The sequence below is a fragment of the Lissotriton vulgaris genome, chromosome 5, assembly GCF_964263255.1.
Source record: "Lissotriton vulgaris chromosome 5, aLisVul1.2, whole genome shotgun sequence".
Taxonomy (NCBI): Eukaryota; Metazoa; Chordata; class Amphibia; order Caudata; family Salamandridae; genus Lissotriton; species Lissotriton vulgaris.
In genome coordinates, this window is record NC_141693.1 from 1,333,781,800 (window position 1) to 1,333,800,297 (window position 18,498).

General features: G+C 42.6%; 1 long non-coding RNA gene across 1 annotated transcript in view; it reads right to left on the reverse strand.

The window, feature by feature from the left end:
• Window positions 1-1,669: 1,669 nt before the first annotated feature.
• The window catches only part of LOC147712560 (uncharacterized), a 28,747-nt gene continuing 11,918 nt past the window's right edge, over window positions 1,670-18,498 (reverse strand). Inside the window, exon 2 of the long non-coding RNA XR_015296006.1 lies at window positions 1,670-3,504. This is a non-coding gene — a long non-coding RNA (uncharacterized LOC147712560). The remainder of the gene's footprint in view (window positions 3,505-18,498) is intronic.

Here is an 18,498-nt window from a genome sequence, read left to right on the forward strand (position 1 = left end):
CGTATTTTTTTTATCTCTACATTGCACAAATAACTGGTCATGGATTAATTCATCAGTCATCACACCAAAGCGACATTTGATGGAAAGTTCCCTGAGTCTAGCTATGAAGCCTTCAATGGCCTCATGCTCTGTCTGGTGTTGCTTATAAAACCTGTAGCATTGCATAACTAAATTGAGTTCTTAAGCAAACCTATTTTCTAAACATTTGATTGTTTCTTTCTAAACATCCTGATAGGTTGCCCCTATCGGTCCCAATGCAGGTGATGAGTATTTGAACACCCTTTGACCCTCATTGTCTAAGGCAGTCAGCAGCAATGCTTTCTTTCTAGCTGGTGCAAAATTCTGTCCTGAATTCTTTCCAGGATGACACATTGGTGATGGGAAAGACCATGGAGGGGCATAACACGACCTTAAGGTTAGTGTTGAAACAATTGAAGGCATTTGGTCTCACTCTAAATAAGGATAAATGTGTGTTTTTGTGTAAACAGGTGGAGTATCTGGGATATAATATATCCAATGGTGGTGTGAAGCCCAAAAGATTTATGTTGGATGCTATTAAAAGAGTGCTTGTGCTTACTGAGAATTATCAGCTTAGCTTGTTTCTAAGACTAGTTCAATACTATGCAAAGTTTGTAGAAATGTTTGCATACAGGACAGATGTATTAACAAAGTTGTTGGATAAATGAGAGAAGTTTTTTGGGGGAAGTGCACAACAATCGTGTTTTGATGAGATCAAACTGCTATCTGTAATGCAGGGATCTTAGCCTTGTTTGACAACAAGCTGAAATCCATACTCACTGTTGATGCCAGTGCCACCACATGTTTAGGTGTGGTTCTCTCGCAAGTTCATGGCAGGAAAGAGAAGATGGTTGCCTTTGTCTCACATACCCAGACAGAGAGGAGTTATTCGGTTATAGAACGTGAGGCATTGGCTGCTGCTTGGGGAGCAGGCTATTTCAGAGTATATTTGTGGGGTTTATCGTTTACCATGCATACGGATCTTAAGCCCTTGATCAAGATCTTGTCATCGGGTGGTAAGGACAAAGGCTCTGCCAGAATAGCTAGTTTAGCAGCACGCCTGCAGGAATATTCCTATGTGGTAGAGTTTGTGGAGGGTTGGAGGAATGTTCAAGAGGACTGTTTGTCAAGGTTGACTGTACCTTGGGAAGTTGTGGACAGTGAAGCAGTCATTCATTTTCAGTTGGAAGGGGCAGTTGCCTCTGTGAAAGATGCTGCGGTTAGAGGATTTGGTACATTTACGCGCTTCCTTGGTAAGGCGCTAGCTGCTCTATACGGAGCGCCCTGCTTGCTAATTTGCACGTCTTTTTGATTAAATCATTTTATGTTGTTAATAGAGCCTAATACTGCACCGTTTGCTATTTGCACATATCGCTGACATTGTTTTAAAAAACCTTGGGAGTGCTTGAACCTGTGGAGAGTTTTTACTAGTTTTTAACTCGTTTTTAACTCACTGTTTGTCTAGGCATATTGGGTGTGTGTTTACTTACTGCATCTCGGTTAAAACACTGGTCTTCCGCCCCGTTCCACCACGGCTACTGCCGCTTGAGTGGAGGGCTTCTTTGACCTATTGTTGTAATCAAAATCCTGCTTCTCAGGGGTGTCACTGATACGTAGTCCATAAAAGCAGTAAGAGACTGACACAGAACTCTGAAATATCAAAGGACAGTTTATTACACTCATATGAGGTGAGGCTGCGTCGCCCAAAAGACATGGCAAATGAATGAGACAGTCTGAGGAATTCAAAAAGCTGGCGCCTTAAATACATTTCAGACTTACACAGTAAGCATAAATGAAAGGGGCAGTCCTGGCTCCTGTGAGCACACAAAAAATACCTAATATGGACATACAAGTTCTCTTTGTTCAACCAAGTGGGAGGAGCTAACAGTTTCAGAACGTAGTGAACACATTCCTATGTAAAACTAATCAGTAACAGCTGCAGACTCAACCAAGCATTTCTGAGCATGCGTGAAAGTGGAGGAGGCTAAATATATGCTGTTACTAGGCAGACTTCAGGCGGAGCTAAAAGGAAAGTAGGACAAAGTACATGGTGAGCACATGGCAGCACATGGTAGGCAAGATGGCTTCTAGGAAGACAAAATGGCTTCTAAACAGCAGATAAGATAACTTCTAAATGCAAGATGGCTTCTGCTAACGCTAACCCATTTCTGCCAATTTACAACAGTCGCCCGTTTTAGCGTTTGCTGAAGACATTCATATGATCCAGTAGGAACATAGAAAACAGGTGCTCATTAATTTGCACATAATTTTATCAATTTCCTAATTCATTGCTAGATAAGCATTTCCATTCTAAACATTTCAGCAAGGGTATGACCAAGAATACTAAAAAACAAGACATTAGATCATAAACATACATACAAACAGTAGGGGAAAGTAATGACCACTATTACAGAGAAAATTGGCATTTTCACAACCCTAAGCAATAGCAAATCCTAAAATCTTTCAGAAAACACTATATACTCATGTGAAACAGTGGCAATGCAATCCTTCAATGCTCTCAAGTTGAATAGGGATACTCTTCCACAGAGAATGCACTTCTATTCTACCTGTACTAAACAGAATACTACTCTAAAATACTGCAAGCAGGACAATAAAAATTAATTCCACAACACCCAGTATCTTAACTGTTCAGGAATCGCTTATATGATCACAACTTATGCCCAGTGTCCATCCCAAGTCCCTCTGGCGGACTATTATTGTTCATCGAATCTCCTCTTCCATCACCGCACAGGCCTCTTCATTTCAGGCCTTCCATGGAAATGTGTCTCAGCATCCATTGGAGTGCCCTTTTGGCAAACACTCACAGTTCAGTCGAAAGTCTCAATGTCTCAAGGCAATGCAACAGTGTCTCTCATCCGCGGCAGACACTACAGATATTATGCTCTTCTTTGATCATGAGCACAGGTCATCTCGTGCCAACCAGAACTACATTCTCAAACCCCAACACTCCTTATTCAGTGTCAGAGGACGCTCAAGCTGCTCTTTCATGAGCACCATAAGCTAGTGCCTCTTGCCAATCTTGAATTCTTCATTGCACTGCTCTTCCGTTAGGCAAAAGGGGAAAAAGGGAACGATGTGGCCAAAACTCAGGCAAAGACTCAGACCAAAACTCAGACCAAAGGGCTCAAGGGGCTCAGGCCAAAACTCAGGCCAAGGGGCTCAAGGGGCTGTACACTGTCAGAGGTTGCCAGTACATAACAGGTAGCTTTTGCCCTTTTTCCAATTCAAATTCTGTTGCAAAACCAAATCCTCTTTTCTCTCTGTCGTGCAGCGCTGGCCAATGAAGCAAACAAAGGACTTGGAAATACCATTGATGGCGTGCAGATTCCTTACTGGGTGCTGGGACTATAGACCAAAACTTCCTGCTTTCATCTATGGCTGTCAAGGATAGGAGTTAGAATTCGTCTTTGTCATTCGTTCTGCAGGGTGTCACTCTCCCTTTGACTCTGGAAGATCCTGCAGAACCTAGTGATGTAGGAAATGTGACACAATTGTTAATTTCCTTCAATTTAGCACAAAAAACAATTCAATATTTAACAAGGGGACTGCAAACAGTTGGCCTGTAATCTTCAAGAGAGTTGTCATACGCCATGGGATTATCATGATCTAAAATACACTATCATTCAATTCTATCTGAATGGATGTCCTTACACATAGTGGCATCATTTAATGGGGTAAACATTTTCCTCAATGAGTAAATCTAAGTGTTCCTAAATCCCTCATCTAGAACACCTCAAAAGCAAAATCACATAAAACAGATGATCAGGGACATTCAGACAAAGGCTAATTTATCAAAATGTGAAAACAGAAAAAAAACACGAGCTAGAAACTCCTAGTGTTTCCAAAAACACATGTGGTCTATCAAATATTAAAACAGCAGAAAAAAGAACTGAGAACCTAATTAGAATGGGCATTACATTTTTCACATTCAAGAATGAACATACAGTGTCTCCCATTGAGATGGAAAACATTTCTTACTATACTATTAAATCAGTTAACCAGTCTATCGCTAAGCTGACAGTCAGACTGGAAAGCATAAAAAATATAGGCCTAAAGAAAAAGTCTTAAGAGAAAGAAACAGTCTGGTCAGGTCATACAAAAGGGAATTATGCATAATGTGGTGATTCCTATCACACCTCTGCAGTCTAGAAGTGTGAACCTGAACAATACATTAATCATAAAAAATGAGTTGACTGGTAAAAGAAATACGGACTCAAGTGATAGTCAAGTTTGTGACATAATGCCAAGAATATGGGGAGCACACAAAAGGTCACAGTAGTGCAGAAATGTGAACTCTACTGCTGGCCTCTACACCATATACTGCAATCGCAGCTAATGGTCCAGTTCCTTCTTCAAGGGAAAAAAATTTGAAAAGTGTAGATCACCTTTAACAAGAGCCACAAATCTATAATTTCATCCTTAGGTCCAATCAAGGATATGTATATAAATCTAGGCCTGCCTGTTCCTTAAGGGAGAAGGGCAGTATTAGTATTGTGGCTTCCTGTATATCTCTTTTATTTTACTTCAATACTATTATGGCCAAATTTTAACATTCACTGGTGAGGTGATGTATTTTCATGTCCACAGCATGCAAACATCATGTCTGTGAAATTTAGTTTCAACGCAAATATTAACCACGTGGTGTAGAGCGACACATACCGTCATACATGTCTCTTCACAACACAGGCAAACTTGTAATAATATCAAAAAGCAGCTACATGAAACAAAACAACATATCATCAAGCCATCAAATATACATGCAGTATATTAAGCACAAAAAGCATAGACAAAGCACAATGGCACATGTAACCAAGCAGTTCATGCAACCCAAAACCCCAAATCCAGGCCTGCTTAATTTGTCAGGATCAAAATCAAAATCAAAATTACACCAAAATTACGCTTTCATTTTCTCACACCCCGCTTTTGACAGGTGATCACCAGTTGCTGGTTATCAACTTGAAAAATAAAACTTACAGTGTTGCTTGTGACACACAAGGGTCAGCAGGAACCATTCATAAGGGAAAAAATGCAAAATCATGAAAAAAAACACACAAACATTTCATGTCAAAGAAGTCATAATAAAAACCCATCTCTTTTCAACATACTACTAACACAGCGCATAACAGAGTAAATCTCAACTGTTAACCAACCATCCTTCTTTTAAAACATGCTAACCCACTTTAATATTGACTGTCCAAAAATAAAGTACCTTCACAGACGCACTGCGTCCCGTGCACCAGCCCATCCTTGAGGCCCTTTGAGACCCTTGGCCCTCGAGGCCCTGGGGGCCTTGAGGCCCTGCTTTGTTTCCTCTCTCCAAGGCTGAACAGGAATGTACTTCTCGGAGACAAAGCCCTAATGTAATGAGCTGCAGATGTGGACGTAAAAGCCTCGCGCAAGCCATCTAATGTGCAAGCTTGAGTTTCTGCTAGTCAGAGAAGCTTTCACCAAGCAGTCATTGCTCCATCTGTCTTCACTTACTGCTAAACCCCCATCTCACTGACCTTAAGGTCAAACTCTGCCAGGCGAACCGTGGGCTCCTCCAGACCCCACTTCCTATTTCCTCACTCGAACTAACAAAGGCAGAAAACCTTCCCCACTCTTTCTAAGCTACAAAAATCAACCCTGTTGAAAAACACATGTTATATAAATGACTTCTTTTAGGGATAAAATTCATTTAGTCCTATATTATAAAACATTTACTGTGAACAATTTGCAGAACATAATAACATAGCATACCAGCATTAAATTAAATGTTTGCTACCAGCCTATGCAATGGTACTCATTTATCAACCCTACAAAGATGAAAGACAAAATGGGCCCTGCCAAAGGTAGAACCTTCAACACTGATATTAAACATAAACCTCTGCACCGGGCACAGTGGTTCACTGAGCTATGAAGAACAACCTCAAATAATAACAACCCACAAGTTTGTAATATACACAAATATGCATTTTCTGAAAGCCAGAAACACTGCAAAGCTATGGTAAATGTCAAGAATGCTGTGTTAAAAAGTCAATTTTTACTCAATTTCGACTTTTGACTTTGGGGCACTTGAAAATGAAAATCCTACAATTGTATTACATATTAATCATCCTCAGAATGTGCTTTACATGTTGCAAAGAGCGAACATGAGGCATAGCGCATGTAATGCCTTAGAAAAATGAGCTGTTACGCCTGCGCCAAGTGAAAACCCAACATGCTAATGTCCTAATTATGCAGTCACACATTACTTTAATCAAATTTTAATTTTAGGAGGTCATAGTATGAGTATTAAGCTTTGTGAATATCTAAAAACACTTATTTTTTTTCAAATAATTTTTCCATTATTAATCATTTTTTGTGTCTAAACCCAATCTGAAATACGAAATCCCCATATAAAAACAAACTGCATCCTTTGCCAATCTTTTTAGACGCAGTCATGTATGAGCCTATGCACAAAAGCCTTACTGAAAACAAGACAGATTTTCGCACCAAAATTTAAAAGGACATTGAGCAACAAAACCAGGAATATACCCCCTTTTTTTTTACTGTGTTTAAAAAGAGAGGAAAACCACAATTAAAATGTCTTCCTGTGATACAAAATAATGAACCTTACTTTTGTAACCCTCTAAAACACTTATTCTGAAATGCTAAATTCAGACCCTGATGAACTAACGGCTAAGCTCTGGCTGAATAAACATTCCGATGTTATTTATGGCCTTTCAAAAACAACATCTGCCATTCTCAAGGCAGGAAAGGGCCTGCACAAAGCTGAAACCCAGAACTTTCAGTCGTACTGAAAACAGACATTTTCAGAAATGCGTGTGCCACAAGATGCATTATAGCAAAAATTCACTTTAGCTGAAGTTTTAGCATATTACATGTATGAAAATGCATGTAAGTAAAAAATGCTACAAATTCGTTTTCCTACAGAACACACAATTTATTTTTGAGGCCTTTCATATTCCTAGGGAATGTGAATATCTAACTTTATCTAGTTTAAGCATTTAACATTTTTGCACATATGTGCCTTTGCTTAGTCTATAAATTAAAAAGCAACATATAGCGATTTTAGTAGGTAACATGGCAAATTACTGCATTCTTATTTAATTTCCACCTAATATCAATTAATCCAACATTTTTCTTAACAGACTGAAAACATCAAGAAATCCACAATCACGCATTGAGCTCCTTTCACACAGAAACAGAAATATTTCAAACATGCAGGACACACAATACAGCGCTTAAGGCATGTGTTTCATAAATTCGCGCCAACGCTATTCACAAACAGAAGTTACACTAACAGGAAAAAAAAAACACATTTAAACACACATTGAACCCACAGATCAACACATAGGACTGAAACAAAAGACAACCCACAAACGGAACTTAAACCAAACCAATTGTAAATGCTAGTTGTACGTCATATTTACAAGGAACGTTTGGCAATGGTGTTTCAATTCACAAGTTTTGACTGGCAGAGCACCAAAAATCGCTCTGCATTTCCCATTCATAAAAGTGCACAGAACAAAGGATCCTTATATGTATTATGTCCATATTTTAATTCCCTGGGGATACAAAATCACCAAGGAAGAAATATGTTTTCACACCTAAACCTATTTAGGTATCCCTTCTAAGGGAAGCCGGCTCATTTACTTCACATCACATTATGGTACCGTTCACAAAAGCAACACATTTTAACATGTGAGCTTAACCAAAGACAACAACAGGCATGCCAAAAATAGTGCAAAATATACACTACTATCAAAAGTGGAGGAAATATCCTCGCATGACCTGCCTATATGAGTTGCAACACATACATATCAAATCAAATCATATCAAATCATATTCATATCATATTCATCAAAGGTCAAACAAAATCCAAAGTAGACAAGTCTATCTCAAATACAAATATGCCACAGTAAGCGTTCCTAAGACTACCTTACCATACAAAGGCATCCAAAACCTAGAACAGGCGCCGCAAAATTACTCCTACCAAACATAAGCTGTCCAAATTCTAACTGCCAATTTTTAAATGACCTAACGGTCTATCTTTTTATGTTACGTTTTTCTTTTTTTTTAATAATACTCACGCCAAAAAGGTTCTCAGTCAGGGGTGACATCATGTGGAGGATCAAAAATCAGGAAAGACAGAAACACACCGAGCTGCAGACACAAGGAATCACCAGAAGCGCAGTGCACAGCATACGTTACTTTGCAGAAACCAGTCCCATGCTGCTCAGTAGTTTTCTGTCTCCTGACAAGGTGATCACTCCTCCAGATAGCCACCTCTCTGATGAGTCCCACCTGGGTCGCCAACTGTTGTAATCAAAATCCTGCTTCTCAGGGGTGTCACTGATACGTAGTCCATAAAAGCAGTAAGAGACTGACACAGAACTCTGAAATATCAAAGGACAGTTTATTACACTCATATGAGGTGAGGCTGCGTCGCCCAAAAGACATGGCAAATGAATGAGACAGTCTGAGGAATTCAAAAAGCTGGCGCCTTAAATACATTTCAGACTCACACAGTAAGCATAAATGAAAGGGGCAGTCCTGGCTCCTGTGAGCACACAAAAAATACCTAATATGGACATACAAGTTCTCTTTGTTCAACCAAGTGGGAGGAGCTAACAGTTTCAGAACGTAGTGAACACATTCCTATGTAAAACTAATCAGTAACAGCTGCAGACTCTACCAAGCGTATCTGAGCATGCGCGAAAGTGGAGGAGGCTAAATATATGCTGTTACTAGGCAGACTTCAGGCGCAGCTAAAAGGAAAGTAGGACAAAGCACATGGTGAGCACATGGCAGCACATGGTAGGCAAGATGGCTTCTAGGAAGACAAAATGGCTTCTAAACAGCAGATAAGATAACTTCTAAATGCAAGATGGCTTCTGCTAACGCTAACCCATTTCTGCCAATTTACAACACTATAGCTGTGCTCCTCTTGGAGGCGGGCCTTCCCGGGTGATTACTACTTGAGGGAATGGCGGCGCTGTCACGCAGCGGACACGCTTCCTTGGTAAGGCTCTAGAAGCTCTACGGAGCGCCCTGCTTGCTAATTTGCACGTCTTTCTGATTAAATCATTTTATGTTGTTAATAGAGCTTAATACTGCACTGTTTGCTATTTGCACATATCGCTGACATTGTTTTAAAAAACCTTGGGAGTGCTTGAACCCGAGGAGAGTTTTTACTTGTTTACAACTCGTTTTCAACTCACTGTTTGCCTAGGCATATTGTGTGTGTGTATACTTACTGCATCTCGGTTAAAACACTGGTCTTCCGCCCCGTTTCACCACGCCTGCTGCCGCTTGAGTGGAGGGCTTCTTTGACCTATAGCTGTGCTCCTCTTGGAGGCGGGCCTTCCCGTGTGATTACTACTTGAGGGAATGGCCGCGCCGTCGCTCAGCGGACGCACGCAGCGGGTCCGTCTGCACCCGTCCGCGCCAGGTCGGGCCCAGGGGCCAAGACCCCTGCTCCTCGTGTAGTCCACTCTAGGCAGATCCTTCTGTGTTGGGAATCCGAGGCCCACCCACTGCCCGATAAAATATTTTTGAAACTTAAGCGGGAGGGGCTCTTGAGACCGCATGTAAGCTCTAAGTTGGTAATTAGGGAACCTTCCCTAGCTATTCCGCCAAAGCAGGGGTGTAGGTTTTCATTACTCAACACTCACTCATTACAGAAGCACTGTCTGGAGGTCTGTTCCCTTCTACAGGAGGATAACCTAGATCTCCTCTGTATCACTGAATCCTAGCTCAATGGATCCTCGACGTCGGATCTGGTGGCAGCCCTGCCCCCCAATTTTTTTGCTATCCATGCCAACCGTCCAGATAACATTAGAGGGGGGGGGTTGCTATCCTTTTTAAAGATACTCTGAAAACCGAAATACTCTGCTCAGAGTGCATTGAAGGCGCAGATGTCCTGGGTGTGAAGCTCTGCTCCCCTACAGACTGTGTGGTTTTCCTGTTAGTATATCGCCTGCCTAGCACCTAGCACATCAGTTAGGTTCATGGAACCTTTCTTGAAGGTGGTGCATGACCTTCGTTCCCGCTATGAAGGACTGGTGGTGCTTGGTGATTTTAATTTTCACTGGGAAAGGACCCCGAAAGATGGTCAGATTCAACAATTGGAAGAGGTCCTAGTATCCCTAGGTCTTACTCAGCTGGTGGGGGAACCTACACATGAGAGGGGTCACACGCTGGACCTGATTTGGTCTTCCTCCCCACTCTTAACCCCGCTTGTGATCTCCCCTTATCCCTGGTCAGACCACTACTTGATTGAAGGTCACTTTCCACTTTCCATAAGACGGTCGGAAGTTAAATCAGATTGGAAATGGCTGCGCAGCTGGAACCAGGTCAAGGCTCCAGATTTGACAGCTATTCTATCATAATCTGACTATCCCCCGTCTCTGGTGGATAATCTGGAAAGTGAAAGCACTGCCCTGGTGTCTATACTTAAGGAGGCTATTGAGGTAGTTGCTCCGGCCCATAAAATTAGACTGAGGGACAAGGGTAAAGGAGTACTATGGTTCATTAGTGCTCTTAGAGAACAAAAACAAGTCCTCCGCAAATGCGAGAGAGCTTGGCTAAATCACGCACGTCTAGCGCACGGGATGCCTATACTGCACAGTTTGCAGTATACAAAAAAGCCATCCGCTTGAGGAAAGCCGATTTTTATGAAGCTGCTATCTTGGAGGTGGTCAACCCGCAGAAAGAAGTATTCAAAGTCTTGAATGATATTCGAACGGTAAAGGGGCCAAATCCGACCTTTAATCTAAAGGACTGTCAAGACTTTCAGGCCTTCTTTATGAATAAGATAAAGGAACTGATGGTAAAGATCAGGCAGACCCCACACTTTCCTTGCTCTATTGAGCCACCCCTTATTTCCCCAAGGCCAATATTGGGCTCCCTGACGGGGCTGCCAGCCCTCACAAAGGTGTCTCTATTCACTATAATGAACCGGGTGAAATCAGGATCCCCAGCAGACCCCTCTCCGCCCAAGATCTTCAATCTGGGTTGGTCTGGAATGGAGGACAAAGTCCTCACCCTGTTGAACCGCTCCTTAGAAGAGGGACTTGTCCCCTCTAATTTCAAGGAAGCACGGGTGGTCCCCCTCCTAAAGAAACCTGGTGCAGATCCTAAAAACTTAAATAACTTTAGGCCAATCTCCCAGCTACCCTTTCTTGCTAAGATCCTGGAGCAACAAGTTTTGCACTCTCTTACACACTTTTTAGAAAGCAATCATCTTCTTGAGCCTAATCAGGCAGGTTTCATAGCTCATCACAGCACGGAATTACGGAATTGCTGATGCTCTCCGTGCTGGATGACCTGAGACTGAAGGCTGACAAAAAAAACCTCTGTACCCTGGTCCTTCTGGACTTATCCGCTGCATTTGATACCATGAATCACTGTCAACTTCTGTCGCAGGTTGAGGACTTAGGGATTCAGGATACAGTCCTGGCCTGGCTGACCTCCTTTCTTAAGGATCGCTCACAATGAGTTCAACTGTCTGACCTCATGTCAAATCTAGCTAAGTTGACATGTGGCGTGCCCCAGGGTTCAGCTCTTTCGCCCTTGCTCTTTAATATATATCTACAGCCGTTGATTGCAGCCCTGAACCAGATGGACTGCAGGGTTTACAATTATGCCGACGATACGCAAATACTGATCCAGAATGCAAGACATTCTCAAATTTACGATTAACTGGATGTCGGACAATTCTTTGAAAATAAACCAGGACAAAACGGAAGTCCTGGCAGTTACCACAGCAGCCAACCCATGGAGTGATTTGTTCTGGCCAGCTGAATTGGGGCCATTTCCAGAACCAGCAGTAGCAGTAAAGAGCCTAGGGATCAAAATTGATGCCCTGTTATCCATGAGACAGCAGGTGTCGGCGGTGGTAGGCACCTGTGTTAGCTTATTACGCCAGCTCCCGAAACTATCCCTACTGCTGTCCGTTCCCATCCTCAGGCTGGCTGTTTCCTCTCTGATTCTGGCGTGGCTGGATTATGGTAACTCCTTATATTTGGGTCTACCAAATAACCTTCTAGCCAGACTCCAGGTAGTAATGAATGATGCGGGCAGGCTCATTTTTAATAAACCTAGGCGAACCAGGGCAACGCCTTTACTACAGGACCTACACTGGCTGCCAATTGCTCAAAGAGCTAAATTCAAGAGCCTCTGTATTGCACATAAAGCCGTCCATGGCTCAGCCCCTACTTACATCAAGGATCGGCTGACTAAATATACACCAAACAGGACCCTTCGGTCTACTGAGGCGTGCAACTTGATGTGTCCTAGGTTCAACCTTGTATCCAAGGGCGGCAGAGCCTTTTCAAGCACGGTCCCCCAAGCATGGAACCTTCTCCCAGCTAAACTGAGGAAAGAAACTAATCTTCTTCTCTACAGGAAGAATCTGAAGACGGTGCTCTTCCTGGAAGCATGGGGGCCACTGTGAGTGGGTGGCGTGGTGTTCCTACCGGTGTTAGCTGATAGCGCTTAGATACCTCTGGGTGATAAGGCGCTTTACAAACTTATAATAACATAACATAACAACATAATAACATAACTATGACTCAGTGTAAGGATGAAATGGAATTGGATAAGGTTCATAAAGAGATTTTGTGCTTAATGCAATGTGGAGCAAAAAGGAAGAGCACTTTATCTGTTTCTATGAGGCCATATTTTAAGGTGTTGGATGAGTTGCCAGCTTGTGGTCTGAGTATCATCATAAGAGTCGAACGTTTTGTCCCTTCTAAAGAGTTGAGGCTTAAGTTATTTGACTTGGCACATGAGGGCCATTTGGGGCAGACTTTAACTTGCAGGAGACTCAAGACAGAGTTTTGGTGGACAGGCCTTGATCACCAAGTTAAGAGATGGGTGGAGTCTTGTGGGAGTTGCAAGCAGAGTGAAAAGAGTTTGATAGTGGGATGCAAAATGATGAGGGGTATATTACTTACCCTGGTAAACCGTGGCACACTATTTGTTTGGATTTTATTGGTCCTATGGCGGAATTGTCAGGAGGGTTGAGGTTTGCTGTTGTTGTGGTAGATGTGTTTTCACAGTAGATTGCTGTTAGGTTTTTGAGACATGTAATTACAAAGAGTACCATTCTAGTGTTGAAAGATATTTTCAGGATGAGGGTGTCCCTGTAATATTAGTTACAGATAATGGGACTCGGTTGATTTTGCATGAGATGACAGAATTTCTGCAATAGTGTCGTAATTTGACAATGGCCGCGTTAGCGCTTAGCTGTGCTACACGTTTTCCCGCTTAACTTGGCTATACATGGAAACGCCATTTTGTATGTTACGGCGGCCATCTTAGATCATAAGCGGCCTCGTGGCTAGCGTGCCCTTTTAGTCCGTTGTCCGTGCCACTGACCACTTGAGTTTGCCCAGCAACAGGCTATTTTTAGTACTGGTCAAGCCTGTACATGCGCAGTCCCCACTGACCAGTCACCCCTCAGGAATGTGTCGCCAAACTGACCAGCGGAGTTGTAACCCCTCCAATGAGCTGGCTGTGTTCCAAAAAATGACCATATATGTACATAACGCTCTGTAACTTTGTGCCGCCTACCTTTTTATTACCTGCAAATTGTATAAAAGACCGGGTCACACCGATGTTCGGTGTGATACTTCTTGCATTACCGAAGGGTGCTGTAGGAATGTACCACCACCCCATGGGGTCTTAATAAACTTGTTCTTTGAATTTTACAGTTTCCGTGCCAACAGTTCTTGAATGTAAGTGGGTTATCTTCGGAGCATGTAGGCCTTGGGAACCCCGATACTACAAATTGGCGACCACGAAGGGACTCATCGGCGACTCGGATGCCCGAAGGAGAGGTCGTGACGAAGGTTTGGAAACTCGCCATGGACGCGTACGCTACCACCGAGTGACCCGAGTCTTGGCACCCGCGGTGTTTCTTCCTTTCCTTCTGATCTGACCTTCCAGGTGGCGCCGGTCTCCGACTGAGTTCTCGATCGTCTGCGTTGCTGGAAAAGTGCCGTTTGGCTGATTTGATTAAAAGACCTTGGCAGTTGGAATCTGGGCCTTTGAGACTTTGGGTAAGAATTGTGATCGGTAAGGTAGTCTGCAGACGCTTACTGAAGTTCTATGATTTGTGATCGGTAAGGAAGTCCTCGGACGCTTGCCGAAGCTCTATGACCTATGATTTTGATTTGAGTTAGCTAACATTTGTGAATTTGTGACCTTTGAATCTATATGTGTAGTGCACTTCACATAGGCAGGCATGTAGAGATGTTTCTCTAATTTTGTTTTTTTCCTTTGAGCGGCACGTTTGTGTGAAGTACTGTAAGTGCCATTTTATACGGTATCGCGCTTTCGTGATACTTTTTGAACATGCCTGTTTTAAGCACACTCCGAGGGATGTGCTGTCTTGGAAATGGTACCACAATTAGGTTAGCGGAAGCACAGCCGGCTCCCCCAGAAGGAACACCAAATCGGGAAATGTATATTAAATTTGGCCTTCCCCCTATAATGTACAGTAAATTATGGAATAAGTATACTAAATCGGATCCTGAATTGCAATGGCCTCTACATGGGTCGTTCGATTTACGTAAAGTACAGTTTGTGGAGCAATGTTTGTTTCAACGCAGGTCTAGACAAAATATGTTTGATTGTGTACGAATGTGGGAGAAAGCGGTGCGTGAGCGAATGAAACGTGAAGTTGCCTTGGCGGACAAAGAGCAGCGCAAGGCTGCTCGTGATAAGGCTTTACAGCTTGAGGAAAAGGAGGCTCAGGAGAAGAAAGAGAGGGAGGAACGGGAACGTAAATTGCAAACGACTGGTCAATTCCCTATTCGCCGACCGCTTTATCCTGTCCTTAATAATGAAATTGATGATTTTTCATTACTAGATCGATCACCGCCTCCATACGTTTCGCCTACGGCTCCAACTGCAGAATCGGATGATGAAGGACAGGATAAGCCAGAAAAGAAGGGTACATCTGGTGTCAGGTTTTCTGCGGAGAGATCCGCACATTTACGTAGTTGGGCTCGTAAAGTGAATACGAATTTTGTTTCTCAGTCTGACGTTGTTACTGAAAGGGGTACATGGACAAACCAAGAATTACTGTATTTTTTGGCTACTTTGGCAGATGAAGTTGTTACCGCATATCGTCAATTTTCAGATACGCTAGAACCTAAGGTTGTGTCAGTTCACCGTGAGAATTTGGATAAAGGTATATTTGATCTTGCAGATGTCGATGCCTTTACAAGCAACTGATCCAGCTGCGAGATGAGACTACCAGATTGCGGGACGAGCGGAAAAAGAATAAGGAGTCCAGGCCGGAGTCTAATGGGCAGTCTAAGGAGTGTTCTCTCCGGGGTTCAGATAAGAGTTCTGCACTGCATGTTATGCCTATGCGTGAAGCCGCACCTTTGTATGTTCCACCAAAAGGGGAAGGTACAGATGTTGATAAACTGTCAAAGGATGCGAAGGGATATTTTATATATAACTGGGTGTATACGCCTTGGAATAGAGCAGATGTTATGGCGTTGAAAAATTCTTTACCTGACCTTCGTAAAAATCCGGCAGCATTCAATGAAGGGGTGGAAGGGGCTATTTCATCTTGTGTGATGACTCTTGTCGACATAGATCTGTTTTTTGGGTTAATTCTTCCGCCTGATATGTGGAGACAAATTCGTAAAAATAATGATGAAATAATACTTTGGGGGACATGGAAAGAAATAAATGCTGCTGATTTAGATAGGGAACCGGCATGTAAGTCTTGCCAGATGATTTTAGACCTCCCGGCGGCTATTTTGAATAAATTAAAAACGCTTGTACCTTCTAAAAAGATTGATTGGACCATGTTAGCTTCGTGCAAACAAAAGCCAGATGAAACGGTTTCAGATTTCTTTACACGCTTCGAAGAGGCGTTTCATGATTACAGTGGTCAATCTTTAACAGACGATACGGGTCGGCATTTGTTTGTAGATAAGTATGTGGCTAATCTCCTGCCGGAGATTGCAAAACGATTGAAATCGAGTGAAAGTTCCTGGGCCACGGCGACCCCTGCGTCTTTGTTAACTATGGCTCAGTATTATGAGCGGCAGGAGTTGGAGGCTAAAGAAAGTGTTGATAAAAAGGCGAAAGAATTGAAAACGAAGGTGATGTTGGCACAGGTTCGGGGAACACAGGGTAGAGGGAATGATAGAGGTAGACGAGGTGGAGGCAATACGTCGTACGGTCGTACGGATATAGCGGAGGATCAATGTGCTTATTGTAAAGAGTTCGGGCATTGGGCTGAAGATTGTCCGGTACTTCCTGAGCAGTGTAGCCAGCGTGGTCGAGGAGGCGGTAGGTCGAGGGGCAGTTATACGGGGGCGAGAGGTGGTGGAGGTGATCGTGGAAGGGCTGAGGAAAGGGGCCGTGGCCAGGACGAACGAAATACTTTTGATAGACGAAACCAATATCAGATATCGGAGGGCGAGAATGTGGAGCACCAGGATTATGTGCATGCATAGGACTGCGTAGGATGGGGTACGGAATCAATTGAAGTGCCGGTAGATCAGAAGGGTCCATATGTAACAGCGGGCATTTTGGGTTCTACTGATCAATTCCTAGTCGACACAGGAGCTACTTGTAGCGCTTTGTCAAAAAACTTGGTTCCGAGGGCTCCCCTGTCTGGCGAAATGATAACATGTGTAGGGTTCGATGGCACACCCTCCCCTAGCCCATTGTCAAAACCCCTTGCACTCTGTCTTGACAAATTTTTTAGTTTTGGTCAATTTTTGCTATCGCCCCATACACCAGATAATATCCTGGGCATTGACTTGCTTAAATATTTTCGAGCAACGATACGGTGCGCTCCTGAGGGAGTGCGGGTTATCCTGAACGACAATTATCCTGACTCAGATAGGTTTTGCACTATACTAGATATTCCAGCTTTGGCCTCTCTCCCGCACACGTTATGGACGACCTCAGACACGGATGTGGGAGAGATGCGTATTCCACCTATTCACATTACTGTTAAGGAGGGGGCCTCTCTGCCACGGGTGCCACAGTATAAGATTTCGAGGGAAGGTGAAATTGCCCTGACACATATAGTTCAAGATTTGATAACTGCAGTAGTGGTGGAGGAGGTTCCTTATAATTAGGCTTTCCTGTTTTCAGTTTCTATTTTTCGTAAATTCTGGTGGGGTTTTTTCAGTGTTTTCAATATCTTATTAAACAGTTGTTATCAGTGATTACACATTTTCGCGCCACTAAAAACAACTGAAAAGGTGTTTTTCCGGTGTTTATGGAACGTTTTGCTTTTATTATTGCTTGCTTTCTGCACTGAAAGAACATGGTATATAGACAGTGTACTTATAGTGTATATGAGGTCCAAATAGATTTTTCCAAATTAATCTTATTATAGTACACCATACGATACTTCTTCAATGAGTCTTTGGGTCATGTGCGCTTGCTCTTTCCTTCCCATGTAGTCTTCTGTGAAAAGGCCCTCAGCATTCATAGACCCTTGGGCTGAGAACCAAACAGCTAAGGGACACAATTGGGATGACTCTTTCTTTGATGCCACATCAAGCACGAAATGATAAATATTTGCGTTTTAGTTCCTGTGCATAAGAAAACAGTGCACCAGAATGGACCAAAATATCAAATAGGAGTTTGATATTTTTCGATTCTCTACAGTTTATAAAATAATTAAACTAGACATAAAACATGAAACTAAACCCAGCATCTTAAGACCAAAAGGCCACAACACTGAAAAAAGTAAAAGGAAGAAGAAACACTATTTTAGTGGCATCCCTAAAGAACAAAACTCAAGCAGAAAAAATGTTAGCCAGTCTTCCTTACTGCTGGCTTGTATAACGAAGTTACATTGTATTGACACCTTCAGGAAGAAAAAAATTACTCTTTCACTCTCTTTTTCCTTTCTTTGAATGGCATTTAGTTTGTGGTTGTGCAGGTGTTTTTTCAGTGTTTATATGTTTTCACCGGTGAGGGCTATTTATCATTCAGTGGGGTTTTATCAGTTATTATAGGTTTAAACCTAAAACCCCACAGCCTACTTATAATGTTTGTAACAGCCCTATTCTCCCGATTCTTAAGAGAGATACTGACGACAAAGTCTATCGGTTTATTATTGGCTTGAGAGAGATTAACAAAATTGTCATTCCCCAATACCCGGTGGTGTCCGACATTACGACCTTGCTTACATTGGTGCCACCAACGGCCACGACCTTTAGTGTAATTGACTTGAAAAATGCGTTCTTTTCCATCCCTGTCCATTCTGATAGCAGATATTTGTTTGGCTTCACGTTAAATAATAAATCGTATAGATTTTGTCGTGTTCCTCAAGGTTACACTGAGAGCTCGAGTATCTACATCCAGGCTCTGAAAAGACAGCTTGATTCCTTTGAGTTACAGTCTGGGGTTGTCCTTATCCAGTATGTAGATGACCTTTTGCTTGCTGCAGACTCTTATGCACAATGTGAGGAGAGT